The sequence below is a fragment of the Scyliorhinus torazame genome, chromosome 1 (genome assembly GCF_047496885.1).
Source record: "Scyliorhinus torazame isolate Kashiwa2021f chromosome 1, sScyTor2.1, whole genome shotgun sequence".
Lineage (NCBI taxonomy): Eukaryota > Metazoa > Chordata > Chondrichthyes > Carcharhiniformes > Scyliorhinidae > Scyliorhinus > Scyliorhinus torazame.
The window spans coordinates 395652562-395675893 of NC_092707.1; positions in this window are offsets into that span (position 1 = coordinate 395652562).

Consider the following 23332-nt stretch of genomic DNA (forward strand, 5'->3'; position numbering starts at 1 on the left):
GCTTTGACTGTTTGCGTGGGAGTATCTCACAGTTATCTATGTTGTTTAGGCACAGAGCAAAGGTTAGTGGCTGGCAAACAGGAGCGAAGGTGGCCGATTGATGTGTCTCAAATGAGGACAAAGCCAACTTTAGTACCCCTACCACTCCACTGGTCCACCTAACGTAGCAGCGGATTAAAGCAGACCTTTCGGCAGCACGTGGGCCTAGGTAGCGTGCTCTTTCAGAGGGTCGGTGCAGACTCGATGGGCTGAATAACAATGTAGAAATTCTCAGTTTCTATTGGATTGCATTTGTTTATTGTCACGTGTACCGAGGTACAGTGAAAAGTATTTTTCTGCGAGCAGCTCAACAGATCATTAAATACATTAAATACGGGGCAGCACGGTAGCATTGTGGATAGCACAATTGCTTCACAGCTCCAGGGTCCCAGATTCGAATCCGGCTTGGGTCACTGTCTGTGCGGAGTCTGCACACCCTCCCCGTGTGTGCGTGGGTTTCCTCCGGGTGCTCCGGTTTGCTCCCACAGTCCAAAGATGTGCAGGTTAGGTGGATTGGCCATGCTAAATTGCCCATAGTGTCCAAAATTGCCCTTAGTGTTGGGTGGGGTTACTGGGTTATGGGGATAGGGTGGAGATGTGGACCTTGGGTGGGGTGCTCTTTCCAAGTCCCGGTGCAGGCTCGATGGGCCGAATGGCCTTCTTCTGCACTGTAAATTCTATGATGACATGAAAAGAAAAGGAAATAAAAGAAAATACATAATATTGCAACACAAGGTATACAATGTAACGACATAACACTGGCATCGGATGAAGCATACAGGGTGTAGTGTTAATGAGGTCAGTCCATAAGAGGGTCATTTAGGAGTCTGGTGACAGTGGGGAAGAAGCTGTTTTTGAGTCAGTTTGTGCGTGTTCTCAGACTTCTGTATCTCCTGCCCGATGGAAGAAGTTGGAAGAGTGAGTAAGCCGGGTGGGAGGGGTCTTTGATTATACTGCCCGCTTTCCCCAGGCAGCGGGAGGTGTAAATGGAGTCAATGGATGGGAGGCAGGTTCGTGTGGTGGACTGGGAGGTGTTCACGACTCTCTGAGTTTCTTGCGGTCCTGGGCCGAGCAGTTGCCATACCAGGCTGTGATGCAGCCCGATAGGATGCTTTCTATGGTGCATCTGTAAAAGTTGGTAAGGGTTAATGTGGACATGCCGAATTTCCTTAGTTTCCTGAGGAAGTATAGGCGCTGTTGTGCTTTCTTGGTGGGAGCGTCAACGTGGGTGGACCAGGATAGAGTTTTGGAGATGTGCACCCCGAGGAATTTGAAACTGCCAACCATCTCCACCTCGGCCCCGTTGATGCTGACAGGGGTGTGTACAGAACTTTGCTTCCTGAAGTCATTTACTAGCTCTTTAGTTTTGCTGGCATTGAGGGAGAGATTGTTGTCGCTGCACCACTCCACTAGATTCTCTATCTCCCTCCTGTATTCGGACTCGTCGTTATTCGAGATCCGACCCACTATGGTTGTATCATCAGCAAACTTGTAGATGGAGTTGGAACCAAATTTTGCCACGCAGTCGGGTGTGTACAGGGAGTAGAGTAGGGGGCTAAGTACGCAGCCTTGCGGGGCGCCGGTATTGAGGACTATTGTGGAGGAGGTGTTGTTGTTTATTCTTACTGATTGTGGTCTGTTGGTCAGAAAATCGAGGATCCAGTTGCAGAGGGAGGAGCCAAATCCTAGGTTTAGGAGCTTTGATATGAGCTTGGCTGGGATTATGATGTTGAAGGCGGAGATGTAGTCAATAAATAGGAGTCTAATGTAGGAGTCCTTGTTGTCGAGATGCTCTAGGGATGAGTGTAGGGCCAGGGAAACGGCGTCTGCTGTGGACCGGTTGCAGCGGTATGCGAATTGCAGTGGATCAAGGCGTTCTGGGCGTATGGAGTTGATGCGCTTCATGACCAACCTCTCGAAGCACTTCATTACAACTGATGTCAGGGCCACCGGGCGTTAGTCATTGAGGCACGTTGCCTTGTTCTTCTTTGGCACCTGTATGATGGTGGTCTTCTTGAAGCAGGTGGGGACCTCGGAGTGGAGTAGGGACAGGTCAAAGATGTCCGCGAACACCTCTGCCAGCTGGTCCGCGCAGGCTCTGAGTGCACGACCAGGGATCCCGTCCGGGCCCGTCGCCTTCCGAGGGATCACTTTCAGGAAGGCCGATCTGACTTCGGAAGCTGTGATGGTGGTATGGGTGAGTTATGGGCAGCGGATTTTTGGATTTGTGCTCGAACCGAGCATAGAATGCAATGAGTTCATCGGGGAGGGGTGTGCTGCTGCCAGAGATACTGCTCAGCTTCGCTTTGTAGCCCGTTATGATGTTTAGTCCTTGCCACAACTGCTGAGAGTCTGTCTGTGACTCTAGCTTGGTTTGATATTCTCTCTTGGCATCTCGGATGGCTTTGCAGAGTTCGTACCTGGGTTTCTTATATAGGTCAGGGTCGTCTGACTTGAACGCCTCAGATCTGTCCTTCAGTCGGGAGTCAATCTCGCGATTGAGCCATGGCTCCGGTTCGGGAATGTACGCACTGCTTTCTTTGGCCCGCAGTCTTTCACACATTTGCTGATGAAGTCTGTGACGGTGGTGGCATACTCATTTAAGTTGGTCGCTGAGTTCTTAAATATGGACCAGTCCACTGTCTCTAAGCAGTAACGTAAGAGCTCTTCTGTTTCCTCAGACCAGCACTGCACGACCTTCTTAGCTGGATTCTCCTGCTTGAGTTTCTGCTTGTATGCCGGGAGAAGGAGCACCGTCTTATGGTCTGATTTCCCAAAGTGCGGTCAGGGGATGGAACGGTAGGCGCCCTTGATTTTTGAGTAGCAGTGGCCAAGACTGTTGTCGCCCCTGGTGGGACAGGAGATGTGCTGGTGGAATTTTGGCAGTACACTCTTGAGGTTGCCCTTGTTGAAGTCTCCGGCCGCGATGAACAAGGCCTCCGGGACCTTTGTGATTGTACACTGTGTTACTGACCCACATAAATGTGTTCAAAAACAGCTTATGACCAATGCACATTGTACTGTCGGCTGATGCAAACATAGGGAAGTACAATCTGCACCGTAGAACAGATTCCAACGTGGTTTTGTTGTCGGTGGAGATAGTCTTGCAGAACCTTAGTTTAAAAAAAAATGTAGTGTACCCAATTATTTTTTTCCTAATTAAGGGGCAATTTAGCATGGCCAATCCACCTAACCTGCACATCTTTGGGTTTTATCATAGAATTTACAGTGCAGAAGGAGGCCATCCGGCCCATCGAGTCTGCACCGACTCTTGGAAAGAGCACCCTACCCAAGGTCAACACCTCCACCCTATCCCCATAACCCAGTCCAACACTAAGGGCAATTTTGGACACTAAGGGCAATTTGTCATGGACAATCCACCTAACCTGCACATTTTTGGACTGTGGGGGGAAACCGGAGCACCCGGAGGAAACCCACGCACACACGGGGAGGATGTGCAGACTCCGCACAGACAGAGACCCAAGCCGGAATCGAACCTGGGACCCTGGAGCTGTGAAGCAAATGTGCTATTCACAACGCTACCGTGAAACCCGCGCAGACATGGGGAGAATGTTCAAACTCCACACGGACAGTGAACCAGGGCCGGGATTCAAACCCGGGTCCGCAGCGCCGTAGTCCCAGAACTAACCACCGCGCCACATGCCGCCCCTGCAGAACCTTAGTTTACAGAACCCCAAACTGAGCCCCGCTTCCTAACTGACAATAGAATTCTTTCTTCCTGTCATGTGAGAGTTACTTTAAGAAATGGGTGTTTGTCAAATAGCTGCAGTGGATGTACCTTTAAGAAATGGGTGTTGGCAGCACGGTGGCGCAGTGGGTTAGCCCTGCAGCCTCACGGCGCTGAGGTCCCAGGTTCGATCCCGGCTCTGGGTCACTGTCCGTGTGGAGTTTGCACATTCTCCCCGTGTTTGCGTGGGTTTTGCCCCACAACCCAAGGATGTGCATACTAAGTGGATTGGCCATGCTAAATTGCCCCTTAATTGGAAAAAATTAATTGGATACACTAAATGTATTTAAAAAAAAGAAATGGGTGTTTATCAAATAGCTGCAATGATGTCAGAGAGTGGGTGGAGCTGGGCTGTCTGTCTGCTTTTACTTTTGTTTTTGAGCTGGCAGCTACAGTGTGTGTTTAGTTTAGTTTTCAGAGTTGGAGCTGCATCCAGCCAAACAAGGTGTAATTTTGATCTCTCTCTGCATGAAAAGAATGTCTTCAGATCACTTGCTAATTTAAAAGTGATAACTGCTCTCAGTAGAGAATTTAAACCTTTGTTAAGGAGGGTATTTGTCTTATGGATGTTGCAAAGAAAGATTAAGGGTTACTTATAGAGTACTGTATTCTTTGGGGGGAGTATTTGAGTTGATAGTTGCTAAGATGTTTACTGTGTGTTTATAAAATGTTAACTGGATTAATATAATAAACATTGTTTTGTTTTAAAAGTACTTTAGATCTCTGTTGCATCACACCTGTAGAGTGGGCCCTTGTGCTCCCCATAACCAAAATCGATTAAAAGTTGTGGGTCAGGTGAACTCCATGATACACTCTGGGGTTCTCTAAACCCTGGCCCATAATACTTCCTCTTCCTTTAGTTTCATCAAATTCAATTTCTTTGGAACTGGAGCAGTGGTAGAATTAGGGAGTGTGAACAGAAACATGGAAGGGTGACACAACACAAGAGGTGGATGTTTGGCCATTGTGTCCATGCCAACTCTCTCACCAGTCCCATACAGACATAGCTTTCCCCTACGGCCTTGCAAACGTTTTCTCTTACGATAATTATCCAATTCCCTTTCGAAAGCCACAGTTCAATTGGCTTCCACCATGCTCGGGAAGTGCATTCCAGATCCCTACCGCATGCTGTATAATTTTAAAATTTACATCACTAGTCTACATCATTAACATAGGTTCTAATACCTCCACTAGTGGAGCCCTGCAGTGTACCTTCCTTCAGTCTGAAAACATCATTTTAAAAATTCATTTTAAGGGCAGTATGGTCGCACAGTGGTTAGCACTGCTGCCTCACAGCACTGAGGTCCCAGGCTCTGGGTCACTGTCCATGTGAAGTTTGCACATTCTCCCCGTGTCTGCCCCCACGACCCACAAATGTGCAGAGTAGGTGGATTGGCCACACTAAATTGCCCCTTAATTGGAAAAAATAATTGGGTAATCTAAATTTATTGGGCACCACGGTAGCATTGTGGATAGCACAATTGCTTCACAGCTCCAGAGTCCCAGGTTCGATTCCCGGCTTGGGTCACTGTCTGTGCGGAGTCTGCACGTTCTCCCCGTGTCTGCATGGGTTTCCTCCGGGTGCTCCGGTTTCCTCCCACAGTCCAAAGATGTGCAGATTAGGTGGATTGGCCATGCTAAATTGCCCCTTAGTGTTCAAAATTGCCCTTAGTGTTGGTGTGGTTACTGGGTTATGGGGATAGGGTGGGGCTGTGGGCTTGGGTAGGGTGCTCTTTCCAAGAGCTGGTGCAGACTTGATGGGCCGAATGGCTTCCTTCTGCACTGTAAATTCTATGAATATAATTCTATGTGCAGGGTAGGTGGTTTGGCCATGCTAAATTGTCCCTTAATTGGAATTTTAAAAAATGTTTTGAAGGGATATGGGCGTCGCTGGCTAGACTAGCATTTTTGTGCCTTTGAGAAGGTGGTGGTGCATTACCTTCTGCAGTCCCTCAGGTGTAAGTACATCCATAGTGCTGTTGGGGAGCAAGTTCCAGGATTTGTACCCAGTGACAGTGAAGGAATGCTGTTATATTTCCAAGTGAGGGTGGTGAGTGGTTTGGAGGGGAGCCTCCAGGTGGTGGGGTTCCCAGGTATCTGCTGCTCTTGTCCTTCTAGATGGTAGGGGATGTGGGTTTGGAAGGTGCTGTCTAAGGAACCTTGGTAAGTTGCTGCAGTGCATCTTGTCGATGGTACACACGGCTGCCACTGTTGGTCGGTGGTGAGGGAATTAATGTTTGTGGAAGGGGGAGCAATCAAGTGGGCTGCTTGGTCCTGGATGCCGTCATTGAGTGCTGTTGGAGCTACACTCATCCACTGGGGACAGCACGGTAGCACAGTGGTTAGCACAGTTCCAAGGTCCCAGGTTCGATTCCCGACTTGGGTCACTGTCTGTGTGGAGTCTGCATATTCTCACTGTGTCTGCGTGGGTTTCCTCCGAGTGCTCCGGTTTCCTCCCACAGTCCAAAGATGTGCAGGTTAGGTGGATTGGCCATGATAAATTGCCCTTGGTATCCAAAAAGGTGCGGTGGACTTACTGGGTTACAGGGGATAGGGTGGAGGCATGGACGCTATTTACAAGGACCATTGCAGTCTCGATGGGCCAAATGGCCTCCTTCTGCACTATAAATTCTATGATTCTATGACCAGTAGAATGTATTCCATTACACTGCTGATTTATGACTTGGCGATGGTGGATATGCTTTGGGAAGTCAGGAAGGGAGTTACGCATCACAGGGTTCCGAGCCTTTAACCTGCTCTGGGAACCACAGTATTTATATGGCTAGTCCAGTTCAGTTTCTGGTCAATAGTTACCCCCAGGATGTTGACAGTGGGGGTTTCGGTGATGGTAATGTCATTGAATGTCAAGGGGGTGATGGTTGGATCCTCTCATTGGAGATGGTCATCGCCTGGCACTTGTGTGGCACAAATGTTACTTGCCATGCCAAGCCTCAATGTTGTCCAGGTCTTGCTGTATTTGGACATGGACATCCGTCCATGTCCAAAGAGAGCAAGACCTGGACAACTTCAGTATCTGAGGAGTCGGAAATGGTACTCAACAATGTGCAGTCATCAGTGAAAATAACTTCATCGCAGTGTTAATGTAAGCCTACTTTGACAATAATAAAGATTATTATTATAAAATCCCCACTTGTGACCTTACAATGGGAGGAAGGTCATTGATGAAGCAGCTGCAGATGGTTGGGCCTAGGACACGACCCTGAGTAACGCCTGCAGTGATGTCCTGGAGCTGAGATGATTGACTTTCAACCACCATATCCATCTTCCTTTGTGCCAGGTGTGACTCCAACCAGCGGAGAGTTCCCCCGATTCCCATTGACTCCAGTTTAGCTAGGGTTCCTTGATACCATACGCGATCAAATGCTGCCTTGATGTCAAGGGCAGTAACTCTCACCTCACCTCTGGCATTCAGCTCTTGGCCATTTTTAAACCAAGACTGTAATGAGGCCAGAGGCCGAGTGACCATGGCTGAACCCAAACTGAGCGTCCATGAGCAAGTTATTGTTGCTAAAGTGCCACTTAATAACACTGTTGATGACTCCTTCTATCACTTTGCTGATGATGGAGAGTAGACTGATGGGCAGAAATTGGTTGGGTTGGATTTGTCCTGTTTCCTGCGTACAGGTAAAACCTGGGCAGTTTTCTACATTGATTTGATTTGATTTATTGTCACATGTACCGAAGTGCAGTGAAAAGTATTTTTCTGCGGCCGAGGGAACGTACACAGTACGTACATAGTAGACAAAAGAATAATCAACAGAGAACATTGACAAATGGTACATCGACAAACAGTGATTGGTTACAGTGCGGAACAAGGGGCTAAACAAAGCAAATACATGAGCAAGAGCAGCATAGGACGTCGTGAATAGTGTTCTTACAGGAAACAGATCAGTCCGAGGGGGAGTCGTTGAGGAGTCTAGTAGCTGTGGGGAAGAAGCTGTTCCTATGTCTGGATGTGCGAGTCTTCAGACTTTTGTACCTTCTACCTGTTGGAAGGGTCTGGAAGAAGGCAATGACTGGGTGGGAGGGGTCTCTCATAATGCTCTCATAATAAAAAAATCTTTTAATGGCATTTCCCATATTTATAAACAGTTGTATATATACACATCACATTTTTCTCGCCCGCGCTAATTTCCGTCATTATACAGAACGGTTTAGCTTGTCATTCGTTTAACTGACCTACGTGCATTTCGTTGCCCTCTGTCTGCCTTCCTGAGGCAGCGGGAGGTGTATACAGAATCAATGTGGGGGTGGCAAGCTGGTGCAATCAAGGTACGTTCCCACATGGGACAAGTAGGACAAGCCAGTCCTGAGTTCCTGGATGCTGAACGATATGGACAGTAAGATGAAGCAGAAAACGGGTGCATATGCAGGTAGACAACACTCTTGAGAACCAGGCTGAATGGAGAAAGTTCAGAGGCAGAGGAAGCAAAGAGAGCTGGGGCAAAGATTGGCAACTGACATAAAGGAGAATCTCAGAATTGTGAGGAAAGGAGGGATAGGAATTCATAGAATTTACAGTGTGGAAGGAGGCCATTCGGCCCATCGATTCTGCACTGGCCCCTGGAAAGAGCACCCTACCCAAGCCAACCCCTCCACCCCATCTCCATAACCCAGTAACCCCACCTAACCTTCCTGGACACTAAGGGCACTTTAGCATGGCCAATCCACCCCATCATCCAGGTGGGGGTGATGCATTGGGTTGAGTTCACCACACTCTGCAGTTTCTTGCAATCTTGGGCCAAGCAGTTGCCATACCAGGCTGTGATGCAGCCGGATAGGATGCTCTCTATCGCACATCTGTAGAAGGTTGAGAGTCGATGCAGACATGCCAAATTGCTTTAGCTTCCGTAGGGAGTAGAGACGTTGTTGGGCTTTCTTGACTGTTGCATCAATGTGAGTGGACCAGGACAGACTGTTGGTGATGGTGACCCCCAGGAACTTAAAGCTATCGACCATCTCCACTTCGGAGCCATTGATGCAGATGGGGGTGTGTGTCGCGCTGCGCTTCCTGAAGTCGATGATCAGTTCCTTGGTCTTTCTGACATTTAGAGAGAGGTTGTTTTTAGTGCACCATGCAACCAAGTGATTTATCTCCCTCCTGTAGTCTGATTCGTCGTTGTTTGAGATATGGCCCACCAGTCGTATCATTCGCAAACTTATAGATTGAGTTGGAGTTAAATGTTGCCACACAGTCATGGGTGTATCGGGAGTACAGTAGAGGACTGAGCACACATCCTTGCGGGGCCCCGGTGTTGAGGACTATTGTGGAGGTCGTGCTGTTGCCGATCCTGACAGATTACGGTCTGTTGGTGAGGAAGTCAAGCGTCATTGCCGGGTAGATGCCAGTGTTGTAGCTGTACTGGAACAGCTGTAGCACAAGTCTTCAGTACTACTGTTTCCCGTCACAAAATCAACTTTGTAGCTATGCTTTTATTCCATGGACTTTAACTTTGCTGACAGACCATAATATATGGCACTTCATCTAACACCTTTTTAAAGTCCTTTTGTAGACATCGGTTGCATCATCATTAACCATTTACCTCAAAACTCAAGCTTTTAAAAAATCATGTTATCTGAAATAATCCACATTTACCCAAGTGACTTTAAAAAAAAATGTTTTTATTCTCCATTTTCACATTTTCCTTCAAAATTTACACCCCACCAACAAACAGTAAACGGTAACAAATACAAAATTAATACCCCCAACAACACCAACGATCCCATCCTCCCACCACCCCAAACAGCGGCCCACCTGTCAATATATGCATCCAATAAAACAAACCCTCCCACGGTGGAAACAAAAAACAAAAAAGAAAAAGAAAAAGGAGTCCGGGAACGCCCATGGTCACCATTGACCTATAGAGTCCACTCTGCCCCCCCCCCTCCCTACACTCAACGCCATCCAACCTCTGAAAGAGTACCGTACATGATACCCAAGAGTTGTACAACCCCCCGCCCCTCCAGTCTCCAACTCCTCCTGTCCACTGCCTCTTGTAAAACTCCTCCTCCCAACCTCGTTCCTTCCCCCCAACTTTCCATCCCGGCTAGACCACTCGGACCCTGTTCTGCCAGGCTCCGATGGCCGCAGCCCCTCCCCCCACCTCACTCGCGTTCACTGGCCGGCTTAAACCGGCCAGCGTGGAGGCCCCCGCCCAGGTCCCTTTCCCCCTTGCCCGGCCCTAGGAAAGCCCAGAAATCCCCTTTTAGCACACAAACCCCGCATATCCACCTACACCCCAAAAAGCCCTCATTTCGAGTGATAGTCCCGTCCCTTCCCTTGTCCAAATATATACAACATTGGCTCCTTTAGCCCATACACCCGCACACAGTGAAACAAAAAAGAAGAAAATACAGTCATGAGGTTACATCGGCACATGGCCATTCCTCAATTTCTCAGTTCTGCCACAGTCCTTCTGCCTTCGCAAACTCCTCCGCTGCTTCCGCCGTTCCAAAATAAAAGTCCCTGAGCTTGTAAGTCACCCTCAGCTTCGCTGGATATACAATGCCGCTCCGCACCTTGCTAATGTACAGTGCCCTCTTCACCCGGTTGAAGGCAGCCTGCCTCCTCGCCAGCTCCACCGTAAAGTCCTGGTATACACGTATACCAACTCCAGCCCACTGCACCACCCGCTTCTGCTTGGCCCAGCTCAGGACCTTCTCCTTCACACTGTACCTACGGAAGCACAGAGTCACTACCCTTGGCGGCTCACTCGCCTTTGGTACAGTCCTCCACGACCGATGAGCCTGATCCAGTTCATATCGGGAGGGATCCTCCCCCTCCCCCAATAGTTTCGCCAGCATCGCGGCAAAATACTCAGTCGGCCTCGGTCCTTCAACTCCTTTGGGCAGCCCCACAATCCTCAAATTCTGTCGCCTGGATCTGTTTTCCAGGTCTTCCATTTTTCCTCGCAGATCCTTGTTAATGTCTATCACCTTCCACACCTCCTTCCCCATCGAGGCAAGTTGATCACCGTGCTGCAATAACGTCTCCTCCACTTCCTTCAGCGCCTCCCCTCGCTCTCGCACCTCCGCCACTGCGCTCGCCACCGCCGTCATCACCGGGGAAATCGCCTCTCCACCAGCACACTCAAAACCTCCCTCATTGTCTCCATGTATTTTGTAAACTGCCTTTCGAATTCCGCAGCCATCATCTTAGTTATTTCTTCAGCCGTAAGCAATGCGGCCTCCCCTGGTGCTCCAGCCTCCATTTTCCTTGGTGATCCCGCGGTGACCTTTCCACTCCCCGACGGACCTTCAGCTGTTTTCCTTACGGCCATTCTTTTGCTCACCCTCGACATCTTTCTTCACTGTGCCTTCACTCTGCTGCCTCTGTGCTTTCTCCCTGCATTTGCCGCCTCCGTGGACCCTGGGACCGGGCTTAAAGCCGCGAAAATGCCGTTCCCGAATGGGAGCCCTCCATTGTGCGGCCGCCTCCCGCACGCCATCACCGGAAGTCCCCCCTAGCCAAGTGGCTGTTACAAGATTATAGTTTCTGAAAGCTACCCCAACACAGAGGGGAACCTGTGACTGTTTGCCTTATCCATACAGGCTTTTCAAACAAAGATGTTACATTTTCAATTCTCCGCTCCTCTGGCCTTATATGAGGATTGGAAGATTTATGGCAGCACGGTAGCACAGTGGTTAGCACTGCTGCTTCACAGCTTCAGGGTCCCAGGCTGGATTCCCAGCTTGGGTCACTGTGCGGAGTCTGCACGTTCTCCCCGTGTCTGCGTGGGTTTCCTCCGGGTGCTCCGGTTTCCTCCCATAGTCCAAAGATGTGCAGGTGAGGTGGATTGGCTATGCTAAATTGCCCTTAGTGTCCAGAAAGGTTAGGTGGGGTTACTGGGTTATGGAGATGGGGTGGAGGGGTGGGCTTGGGCAGGGTGCTCTTTCCAGGGGCCAGTGCAGTATCGATGGGCCGAATGGCCTCCTTCCGCACTGTAAATTCTACGAATTTCTATCCCTCCTTTCCTCACAATTCTGAGATTCTCTTTTATGTCAGTTGCCAGTCTTTGCCCCAGCTCTCTTTGCTTCCTCTGCCTCGGAACTTTCTACATTCAGCCTGGTTCTCAAGAGTGTTGTCTACCTGCATATGCACCCGTTTTCTGCTTCGTCTTACTGTCTATTTCGTTCAGCATCCAGGAACTCAGGACTGGCTTGTCCTACTTGTCCAGTACCTTGATTGCACCAGAAAAGTATCTTCTCTTTAAAGGCAGTCCATTGTTCTAACACCTGCCAATCTTGAATTGCAAAGTGCCTGGGCCAGATCTGTTCCCCCTCAACTGAAGTTGACCCCTCAGGCCAATTAATTGTTTGTATTCACTGCAGTGGAGTCTAACTGTCTTAACCCACAACACATGATCAAACATTTGGGTCAGATTGGAATAAGGCTTTTTGTCTCATACAAGCCAGTCCCTCGAAGAAGAATACAATTGAAAAATGGACACTGCGTAATAAAGATTGCTTAAACCTTAATATCGTTGAAGACTTTGGTCACCAATACTGGTATAAGCTAAAAACAAAATAATACTGGTACAAACAAATTCAGTGCCCCGGTTGAACAATAAAGGTGAATAATTCACAGGAGTTGATAGAAATTGACTTTGCTGGTCAGCTATAACCATGAGTGTAAGGGAAGATGATAGAGGTTTAATTGAGAACTCATTAAGAATAATTTACTACAATCATATTAAGCATTACTTCAGTGCAACAATAGCTGGGAATCCACGAAGGGTTAATCCAGATAATACTCTGTAATTTCTTAGGTTTCACATTAGCAAGTTGCTTGAGACTACAAGGTCAGTGACGTCAACTAGCTAAAAGGCCCCATTGTATGGTAAAAACAGGGCGGCTATCCAGTACGAGTAGTCCCGTTTCTATCGTAACAGCCAGTCTAGGGCTGATAATTTCTTAACGAAAATTTCTTAACGAAAACTGTGTTTTTAAATTAAATTGGCAAGCGATGGAATGGGAAATTGGCACCAATATATTTAAATACATATATCTCTTAAATTGATGGACAGTTTGGCCGAATTGAGTGAATTATAAATTAGTTAAAGCCAATCAGAAGTAAAAAGGTGGCCAGACCTTAAGATAATAGTCTCCTTAAGAATCACTTACTGGGATGGAAAAACTCAGTCCGGAATCACCTTATCTATATTTCTGAAATCTATTTCTTTGCTGCTTGCTTTTGCTAATCACCATCTTTCTTTTGTTTAAATCACTTAGTTACTTTATCCTGTGTATTAGGATTTGAAGAATTACCACAATCTGTAATTGAATGAAAACTCCAACTACTGTATTCGCTAAAGACAATCACTCTGACTAGCTTGCTGCAGGGCTAGTCGGAACTTCCTAAATGTTGTATTGAAAATAAGGTTACCAGTGGCACAGCTGACAAATAAAGTACAAGTGGACTTTGCCAAGAAGCACAGACTTGACCTCTGTTATTTGGGAACTGAGAAGGGATAACGGATATCCAGGGTTCCGAATAGACACAGAGATCCATCAGGAGTGGAGAAAGCTGCAATCATAGCCCACTCAGTGTTATAGCAAGGCTGTATCCAACATTGATTAGTTTCTCAAATAAGATAACAACACTTCAAAACTGATTTATTGGTTGCAATATAGGGAAATGCTGTTGCCACCTGCACACAGGAAGCTCCCACAAACAGCAACAAAAACATTAACAGTAGATCTCCAGTTCCTGGTGAGGATAAATGTTGATCATGGTCTTTGAAGTGACATGGGGTCTTTTATGACAGGGTAGACACAGGCCTCGGTTTAAAGAGATGACACCTCAGACAGTGCAGCGTCCCCTCAGTACTCCACTGAACAGTCAGTCAAGATGGTGTTCTATGGGCAGCATGGTGGCACAGTGGATAGCACTGCTGCCTCACAGCGCCGAGGTCCCAGGTTCGATCCCGGCCCTGGGTCACTGTCTGTGTGGAGTTTGCACATTCTCCCCGTGTCTGCGTGAGTTTCACCCCCCACAACCCAAAGATGTGCAGGCTAGGTGGATTGGCAACACTAAATTGCCCCTTTATTGGATAAAATAAATAATTGGGTACTCTAAAAAATAAAAATAAAATAAAGATGTTTGGCACTAAGATCTCCAGTGCAGACTCAGCTGCAAAGGAACAAAAATATATGGACAGAAGAATAAAATCAATAACATCCTCAGACATGTCAGAATTTACAATGACACCATTCATATTATTTGTAATCTATATGAATAAGCTTAAACAGTTAGTCAGTCTGGCACTTTCATACAAACCTTCCAAGTCATTATTTTGTTTGGAGTTTTTGGATATATGAATGCCCTGTTGGTCAAAAGATTTTGCTCTTACTAATATGACATTGTAAGAAGTCCTGCAACACCAGGTTAAAGTCCAACATGTTTGTTTTGAATCACTAGCTTTCGGAGCTCTGCTCCTTCACTTGAGGAGCAGTGCTTCGAAAGCTAGTGATTCGAAACAAACCTGTTGGACTTTAACCTGGTGTTGTAAGACTTCTTACTGTGGTTGGATGTTGGCGCATCAGCTGCGGAGCAGGGAGGCGGCTAGGGAGATTGGGGCAGTCAGAGATAGAGGGGGGAACACGGTGCGGAGTCCAGCAAAAATAAACAAGGTCTTTAGGGACTTTTATGGTAAGTTGTACAAGTCAGAACCCCCGGAGGGGTGGGGGGGGGGGGGATGCGGCAGTTCCTGGACCAACTGAGGTTCCCAAGGGTGGAGGAAGGGTGGGTAGAGGGTATGGGGGCCCCGATCGAGATGGAGGAACTTGTTAAGGGGTTGGGGAGTATGCAGGCGGGCAAGGCCCCGGGGCCGGATGGGTTGCCGGTTGAGTTCTACAGGAAGGTCTCGGAGCTGTTGGGCCCGTTTTTGCTGAGAACATTTAATGAGGCGAAGGAAAAGGGAATCTTTCCCCCGACGATGTCTCGGGCACTGATCTCGCTTATCCTCAAGCGGGATAAGGACCCGTTGCAGTGTGGCTCTTATAGGCCGATTTCGCTCCTCAATGTGGATGCCAAGCTGTTGGCACAAATCTTGGCCACCAGGATTGAGGATTGTGTCCTGGTAGTGATACCGGAGGACCAGACGGGGTTTGTGAAGGGCAGGCAGCTGAACACGAACGTGCGGAGGCTCCTGAATGTGATTATGATGCCCTCGGAGGGGGTGGGGAGGCAGAAGTGATAGCGGCAATGGACGCGGAGAAGGCCTTTGACCAGGTGGAGTGGGCGTACCTGTGGGAGGTGTTAGGCAGACTTAGGTTTGGGGAGGAGTTCATAGGGTGGGTTAAATTGCTGTACCAGGCCCCGTTGGCGAGTGTATCGATGAACTGGCTGCGGTCAGGGTATTTTAGGTTGTACTGTGGAACGAGGCACGGGTGCCCTTTGTCCCCCCCCTGCTTTTTGCCCTGGCAATTGAGCCGCTGGCCATGGCATTGAGGGAGTCCAGAAACTGGATGGGGTTGGTTCGGGGGGGAGCACCGTGTCTCACTATTTGCGGATGACCTGCTGCTGTACATTGCGGATCCGGTGGAGAGGATGGGGGAGGTTATGCTGACCCTTAGGGAGTTTGGAGACTTCTTGGGATATAAGCTCAACGTGGGGAAGAGCGAGCTGTTTGTGGTGCATACGAGGGGCCAGGAAAAGAGGTTGGAGGAGCTACCACTCAAGATGGTAGAGAAGAGTTTTCGGTATTTGGGTATCCAAGTGGCTAAGAGTTGGGGGGTCTAGCATAAGCTCAATCTGGCACGGCTGGTGGACCAGATGGAGGAGGACTTCAGGAGGTGGGATATGTTGCCACTCTCCCTGGAGGGTAGGGTACAGTCCGTTAAGATGACGGTCCTCCCCAGGATTCTGTTTGTCTTTCAGTGCCTGCCCATTCTCATCCCCACGGCCTTCTTTAAGCAGGTAAACAGGAGCATTATGGGATTTGTGTGGGCAAATAAGACCCTGAGGGTTAAGAGGCTGTTCTTGGAGCGCAGTCGGGGGGTGGGTGGGTTGGCGCTGCTGAACCTGTGCAGCTATTACTGGGCAGCGAATATGTCTATGATTCGGAAGTGGGTAATGGAGGGAGAGGGGACGGCATGGAAAAGGTTGGAGGCGGTGTCCTGTATAGGTACTAGCCTGGGGGCAATGGTGACGGCATCGTTGCCGCTTCCGCGGAATACCACGAGCCCGGTGGTGGCGGCGACATTGAGGATCTGGGGGCAGTGGAGACGGCATAGGGGGGAGGAAGAGCCCTCTGTCTAGGCTCCGATACGGGACAACCATAGGTTCATTCCAGGTAGGATAGATGGTGGGTTCCTAAGCTGACACCGGGCGGGAATTAATGGGGGATTTATTCATCGATGGGACTTTTGCCAGTCTGAGGGCGCTGGAGGAGAAATTTGTGTTACCTCCGGGAAATGCCTTTAGGTATATGCAGGTTCGGGCGTTTGTGAGAAAGCAGGTAGGGGAATTCCCGCTGCTGCCTGCCCGGACGATACAGGACAGGGTGGGTTCGGGCGTGTGGGTCGGGGAGGGTAAAATATCGGAGATATACCAGGAGCTGCAGGTGGAGGAAGCCTCGGTGGAGGAGCTGAAGGGCAAGAGGGAGGAGGAGCTGGATGAGGGCCTGTGGGCCGACGCCCTGGGCAGGGTCAATTCCTCATCTTGCGCCAGGCTCAGCCTGATCCAGTTTAAAATGGTGCACATGACAAGGGCGAGAAGGAGTACGTTTTTTGGGGGAGAGAACAGGTGTGTGGGGTGTTCGGGAGCCCAGCAAACCACGTCCATATGTTTCGGACATGCCCAGCGCTTACGGAATTTTGGAAGGGCTTTGGAAAGGCTATGTCCAAGGTCTTGGAGACTCGGGTAAAACCAAGCTGGGGGATAGCAATATTTGGGGTATCAGATGATCCGGGAGTGCAGGAGTCGAAAGAGGCCGGAGTTCTGGCCTTTGGCTCCTTGGTAGCTTGGAGAAGGCTCTTGTTAATGTGGAGGGACGCGAAGCCCCCAAGCGTGGAGGCTTGGGTCAATAACATGGCGGGGTTTCTTAAGTTGGAGAAGATAAAGTTTGCCTTGCGAGGATCCTTGCAGGGGTTCTCCGGGCAGTGGCAACCGTTCCATGACTTTCTGGCGGAACGTTAGGTGGACGTCAGCAGCAGCAGCAACCCCTGGGGGGGGGGAAGAGAGCGGGCTGATTTCTTTTTCTTTTTGTAAGCGGCACATGCCCCATGTTGCTTTGAGATGGGTGTTAAAATGTTAGTCGTTTAGAGGGTTAAGTTGTTTTGTTTTGTTGGCATACTGCCCTGTTTTCTTTGTATCATTTTCCTTTTTGGAGTGTTATGTAAAAATTATTGAAAAACCTTGAATAAAAACATTTTAAAAAAAAAGACTTCTTACTGTGCTCACCCCAGTCCAACGCCAGCATCTCCACATCATAATATGACAACATAGTTTATTAGTAATTGTAGCTGTGCTGATACAGTTGCTTCTTTCTCTGGTGAGCAATTATCTTTGAGCTAAGCTTGACATTGCAAAATTAAAGGTACAGTGGTGTAGAGATTATGGTTACTGGAACAGCAATCTGTAAGAGTTCAAACCCACCATATTAAATTGTTGAAATTAAATTGAACTCTGCATTGGTATTGTTGTGCGCACAAGTTAAAAATCCAATGAATTTCCTAAACCTTTTTGAGAAAGGGAACTACCCCCTGTACCCAGCCTGACGACTGTGGAGGTCTTTACACCCTTTAAAGTGCTGGACGAATATTTATTACAGACATCCAATATCATCAGGGCAACCAGGGGTGGCTAACAAATGGAACCTAGTCATTACTCAACTGACTGCAAGAACAAGTGAGTGTGCGGATAGAGGAGAGAACCAGCCTTCAAGTGGTTCCAGGCTGTACACACAAGAATTAAGAGTAGCAAGTGTATTTTCCGTCGACTGATCTTTATGTCTCCTCTCAGAAGATAGTCCTTATTGGGGTACTGTTCCACAGGCACTGAATCACACTCCATTACTTTCCTGAATAGACACTGTATTGTAGATATTGAAAACGTGTTTTGGAAGTCTACCCAACCAAGATTGTAAGTCAACAATTTACTCCAATTCTGCCTCAGTATTCACCGTGAACAAGTTGCATAGAACAGTAGAAAGAAACTCAATATTTTCCTGTTTAGGGCCATGGACATCAATTGATTCAGCACAGGGCAAGAGTGAACCTGGGGCCATTTCCTGTTCTGTACTGTCAACCTCACTTCTCCTTAAAAAGGCTTGGGAGTGTTTGCTGCATTCACTGAGAATTTGACCACAGGAGCGGAGAAGGGATTTATGATAATCAATCAACTAGGGCTTGGGAGACTCCACATTATTAGCCAGGATTATAGATGGATCAAGAACCTGCAATGATAGGATATGGTGTTCCCGGAATAAATCTGTTAAAGTATAATAACTTGCTGGGAGACAGCAATTGCATCTTGGAAACCCTTTTAATTACCAGAACATAGACTCAGTTTTACACCACAGAAGAGGCCCTTCAAGCACCTATCAATTCAAATCCCATTTTCCAGCACTTGCTCCGTCTCCTTGTATGCTCTTGCGTTTCAAGTGCTCATCTAAGTTATATGTTGAGGGTTCCTGTCTCTACCACCCTTGCAGATACAGAGTCCTAGATTCCCACCGCCCTCTGGGTGAAGTGTTTGGTTTCCTCCAATCCCCTCAATCTCCTGCTCCTTGCCTTAAATCTATACCCCTGGTCATTGACCCTTCCATTAAGGCAAAAGGTTTCTTTATATCTACCCTATATCCCTCAAAATTTGCACATCTCGATGATGACCCCCTCAGCCTTCTCCGCTCTAAGGAAAACGACCCCAGTCTAACCAACATCTATCTCTTCATAGCTGAAACGGTCCAGCCCAGGCAACATCCTGGTGAATCCCCTCTGCACCCTTTGCAGTGCAATCATATCCTTCCTATAGTGTGGTGACCAGAACTGCACACAGCACTCTGGCCTAACCAGTGATTTATACAGCTGCATCAGAACCTCCTTGCTCTTATATTCTATATCTCGGCTAATAAAGTATCACATATGCCTTAACCATACTATGTACCTATCCTGCTGCGTTCAGGGATCTTTGGACATACGCCCCACAGTCCCTCTGGATGTCCTAGCGTCCTACGGTTTACGGTGTATACTTTTACCTTGTTAGTCCTCCCAAAACGAATCATCACATACTTTCAATTATTATAATATATATATATATATTTTTTAAAAAGTGGCCAATTTCCCCTGAAGTTTAAAAACTCACTATTCTTCGAATTCCCCCCATACCAAAAAGGGCTGACATTCTAAAATGGTGAACAGGGATTCTCACTCCCTGACTCCTGTGCAGGCTTAGGTGGGTGCTATTCAGGTCAAACTATGTTTTCAAGTTATCCCCCGGTATAACCCATACCTTCACAGAAGAATTTTACCTACTTACCACTTAGTAGCATCGATATCCTGGGTCCTGCATTGCTAAGTAAGTAAAGTAGGCTTTGTAATAACCACTGTTTCAGGTTAAAACTCAAGTTATTTTATTATTATATTTTTTCTTTTAAAAGTTGCAATCACTGTCTTTACAGAAAAGTAAAAAGATCTTGCTTCTGGATTCTCCTGGTTGGTTGAAGGGACCTTCAAGCCCAACTTGACAATCACTTTTCTTTAGCATTTGGTCTTCCTCAGATGTATTCGCTGTTCTGCGCGGTTGCTATGCTCTATCTTTTCCATGTACCGAGCTGAGAGAGCTGGCTCTGCCTCCTCTTTAAATTCTAGTCTTCCTTAGATGAATTAGCGGTTTTAGCTCGGCTGCTTTGCTCTGTCTCTTTCCCATGACTGAGCTATGAGAGCTGACTCAGGTTCCTTCTCTGCCCCTTTCTCAGGGTTTATATCTCCCTTCTAGCAGTTAAGTTTTTATGACTTTATTGTAAAGTAACTTTTATTTCACTTGGATTGTAAAAGGTATCTTTAATCTAAATTTTTCGAACACTACTAAGTATTCATTTTGAGCATGATCTCAGCTCATAGATCTCTGATTACATGGTTTCCTTTGTGATGTTCAAAAATGCTTTGATTTCAATGTGGTGTGACTTTTGATTCCTGTCATTTCTATAGTTTTATCAAATTGTATCCCAATGCTCATAATTTTGACTTTGATTTGGGTCTAATGTGTGTTCCCGTAGATACGGAGTCTCCAGATTCCCTTATTCACCTGGTGTCAGCAGAATTTCACACCTAGAATTGTCACCTAATTCAACGGAACCTCATCCATTCTTTTCCAGCTGCTTACTTAATTTCAATGAAGGTGTGAAATATTGCTTTTAGCTTTATACTAAAGATTCAATTGGTGGTGAGTTTAAAAGACTTGCCTCACATTTAAACATTTGTCACCTAATTCAGTTGAACCTCATCCATTCTTTTCCATCTGCTTACCCAACTTCAAAAGGAGGTGCGAAACATTGCTTTTAGCTGTATACTAAAATTCACTGATTGTGTCTTGAAAGACCCGCTTGTTTTGTTTGCTAAGCCTGCTTGACCAAGGCTATCTGCATTTTACAATCCTCTCCTGGCAGCTGTTGTTAACCCTTCATGGGATTTTCCCCCTACATTCTCTCATGTTTCTTAAATCAGGTATTACCTGACTTCCATGTTTCAAATGACATATCTTTCCATATTTTCAATTACACCCCCCCCCCCCCCCAATTAAAGGGCAATTTAGCGTGGCAAATCCACCTGCCCTACACATCTTTGGGTTGCGGAGGGGGGACCCACGTAGACACGGGGAGAATATCACTGCATACGTCTCAGGGGTAAAATTCAATTTGCGACTGCTGTATCATCCTGTAATCTAAGGCTTTCCTCCTTGCTATTTACACCACGGATTTGTGTCTTCTGCAAACTTACTGATCATACTCTCCACATTCACATCTATATCATTAATGTACCTACAAACATCTAAATGCACGGTAGCACAAGTGGATAGCACTGTGGATTCACAGCGCCAGGGTCCCAGGTTTGATATTCCCCGCTGGGTCACTGTCTGTACGTTCTCCCGTGTCCGCGTGGGTTTCCTCCGGGTGCTCCGGTTTCCTCCCACAGTCAAAAGATGTGCAGGTTAGGTGGATTGGCCATGATAAATTGCCCTTAGTGACCAAAAAGGTTAAGAGGGGTTATTGGGTTACAGGGATAGGGTGGAAGTGAGGGTTTAAGTGGGTCAGTGCAGACTAGATGGGCCGAATGGCCTTCTTCTGCACTGTATGTTCTATGTTAAACAGCAAAGGACTCAGCAGCGATCCCTGCATACAACACTGGACACAGCCTTCCTGTCAAAACTAACCTTTTGACCATTACCCTCTGCCTCTTGCCACAAAGCTTATTTTGGATCCAATTTGCCATATTGCCCTGGATTCCATGGGATCTTATCTTATGGATCACTCACCCATGCAAGTCCTCATCAAAAGCCTTATTCAAGTCCATGTAGACTACATCAATTGAATTGCCCTCATCTACACACCTAATCACCTCCTCGAAAAATTCAATCAAATTTCTTAGACATGATCTCCCCGACTATCCTTGATTAATCCTTGCCTCTCCAACTGACAATTCATTCTGACACTTTTTCCAATAATTTCCCTACCACTAATGTTACTCACTGACCTGTAATTACCTGGTTTCTCCCCACTTGACTTCTTGAATAATGGTACCAAATTAGCTGTCCTCCAGTTCTCTAAATCCTCTCCAGTGGGCACAGAGGATTTGAAAATTAGTGTCAGAGCCCCTGCAATCTCATTTGTGTCACACAGCAACATACAATAATTTTCATCTGGGCCTGGTAATTTATCCACTTAAGTCCGATAATACCACCTGCCTCTAATCGGTTCAAATTTTAACAATCCCCCGCCGTGCTTTCTATACCTACATGGCCCTTCTGTACTATGAATAGAATCATAGAAGTTTACAGCATGGAAACAGGCCCTTCGGCCCAACCAGTCCATGCCGCCCAGTTTTTAACCATTAAGCTAGTCCCAGTTGCCCGCACTTGGCCCATAACCCTCTATACCCATCTTACCCATGTAACTATCTAAATATTTTTTAAAAGACACAATTGTACCCGCCTCTACTACTACCTCTGGCAGCCTATTCCAGACACTCACTACCCTCCGAGTGAAGAAATTGCCCCTCTGGGCCCTTCTGAATCTCTCCCCTTAAACCTATGCCCTCTAGTTTTAGACTCCCCTACCTTTGGGAAAAGATGTTGACTATCTACCTTATCTATGCCCCTCATTATTTTATAGACCTCTATAAGATTACCCCTAAGCCTCCTACGCTCCAAGGAAAAAAGTCCCAGTCTATCCAGCCTCTCCTTATAACTCAAACCATCAAGTCCCGGCAACATCCTAGTAAATCGTTTCTGCACTCTTTCCAGTTTAATAATATCCTTTCTATAATAGGGTGACCAGAACTGCACACAGTATTCCAAGTGTGGCCGTACCAATGTCTTGTACAACTTCAACAAGACGTCCCAACTCCTGTATTCAATGTTCTGACCAATGAAACCAAGCATGCCGAATGCCTTCTTCACCACCCTGTCTACCTGCGACTCCACCTTCAAGGAGCTATGAACCTGTACTCCTAGATCTCTTTGTTCTATAACTCTCCCCACCACCATACCATTAACTGAGTAGGTCCTGGCCTGATTCGATCTGCCAAAATGCATCACCTCACATTTATCTAAATTAAACTCCATCTGCCATTCGTCGGCCCACTGGCCTAATTGATCAAGATCCCATTGCAATCCTAGATAACCTAATACAGATGCAAAATACTCAAATACCTCACGTGTCTTTCGGTTCCACAGAGGTTGCCACTTTGTCCCCTACTCTTTCCCAAATTACCCTCCTGCCCTTAATATACTTATAAAACACAGTGGGATTTTCCTTTATTTTGCCAGCCATTGTTTTTTCATGTCCCCTCATCGCTCTCCTAGTTTTTTTTAAAATTTTTTATAAAAGTACCCCTCACACATCGGGAATACACAAAAGGTTTCAGAACTTTTAACCCTTGTTTCGAATATGAAATTAAGCCTTCTAAATCAGATGCAAGGATTCTACAAATAAATTCTTGGTGGAAGATTTCAACTCCGTTCCCATTAGATTCAATTCTACAGCATAATATGCAAGCTTCAGCACCAACTGGTAGAAATATCATGATTTTGAATAGGAATATCACATTGGTACGGAGATTATTTACAACCTCAGAAAAATGTTGTCTGCTATGGAGGGAACTTGAGTATTGAGGCTATGCTTTTCTTAATTTTTTCAATTAAGGGGCAATTTAGAGTGGCCAATTCACCTACCCTGCACATCTTTTGTGTTGTGGGATGAGACCCATGTAGACACTGGGAGAATGTGCAAACTCTACACGGACAGTGACCTGGGGCCAGGATCTAAACTGGGTTCTCACGGTGAGGCAGCAGTGCTAACCACT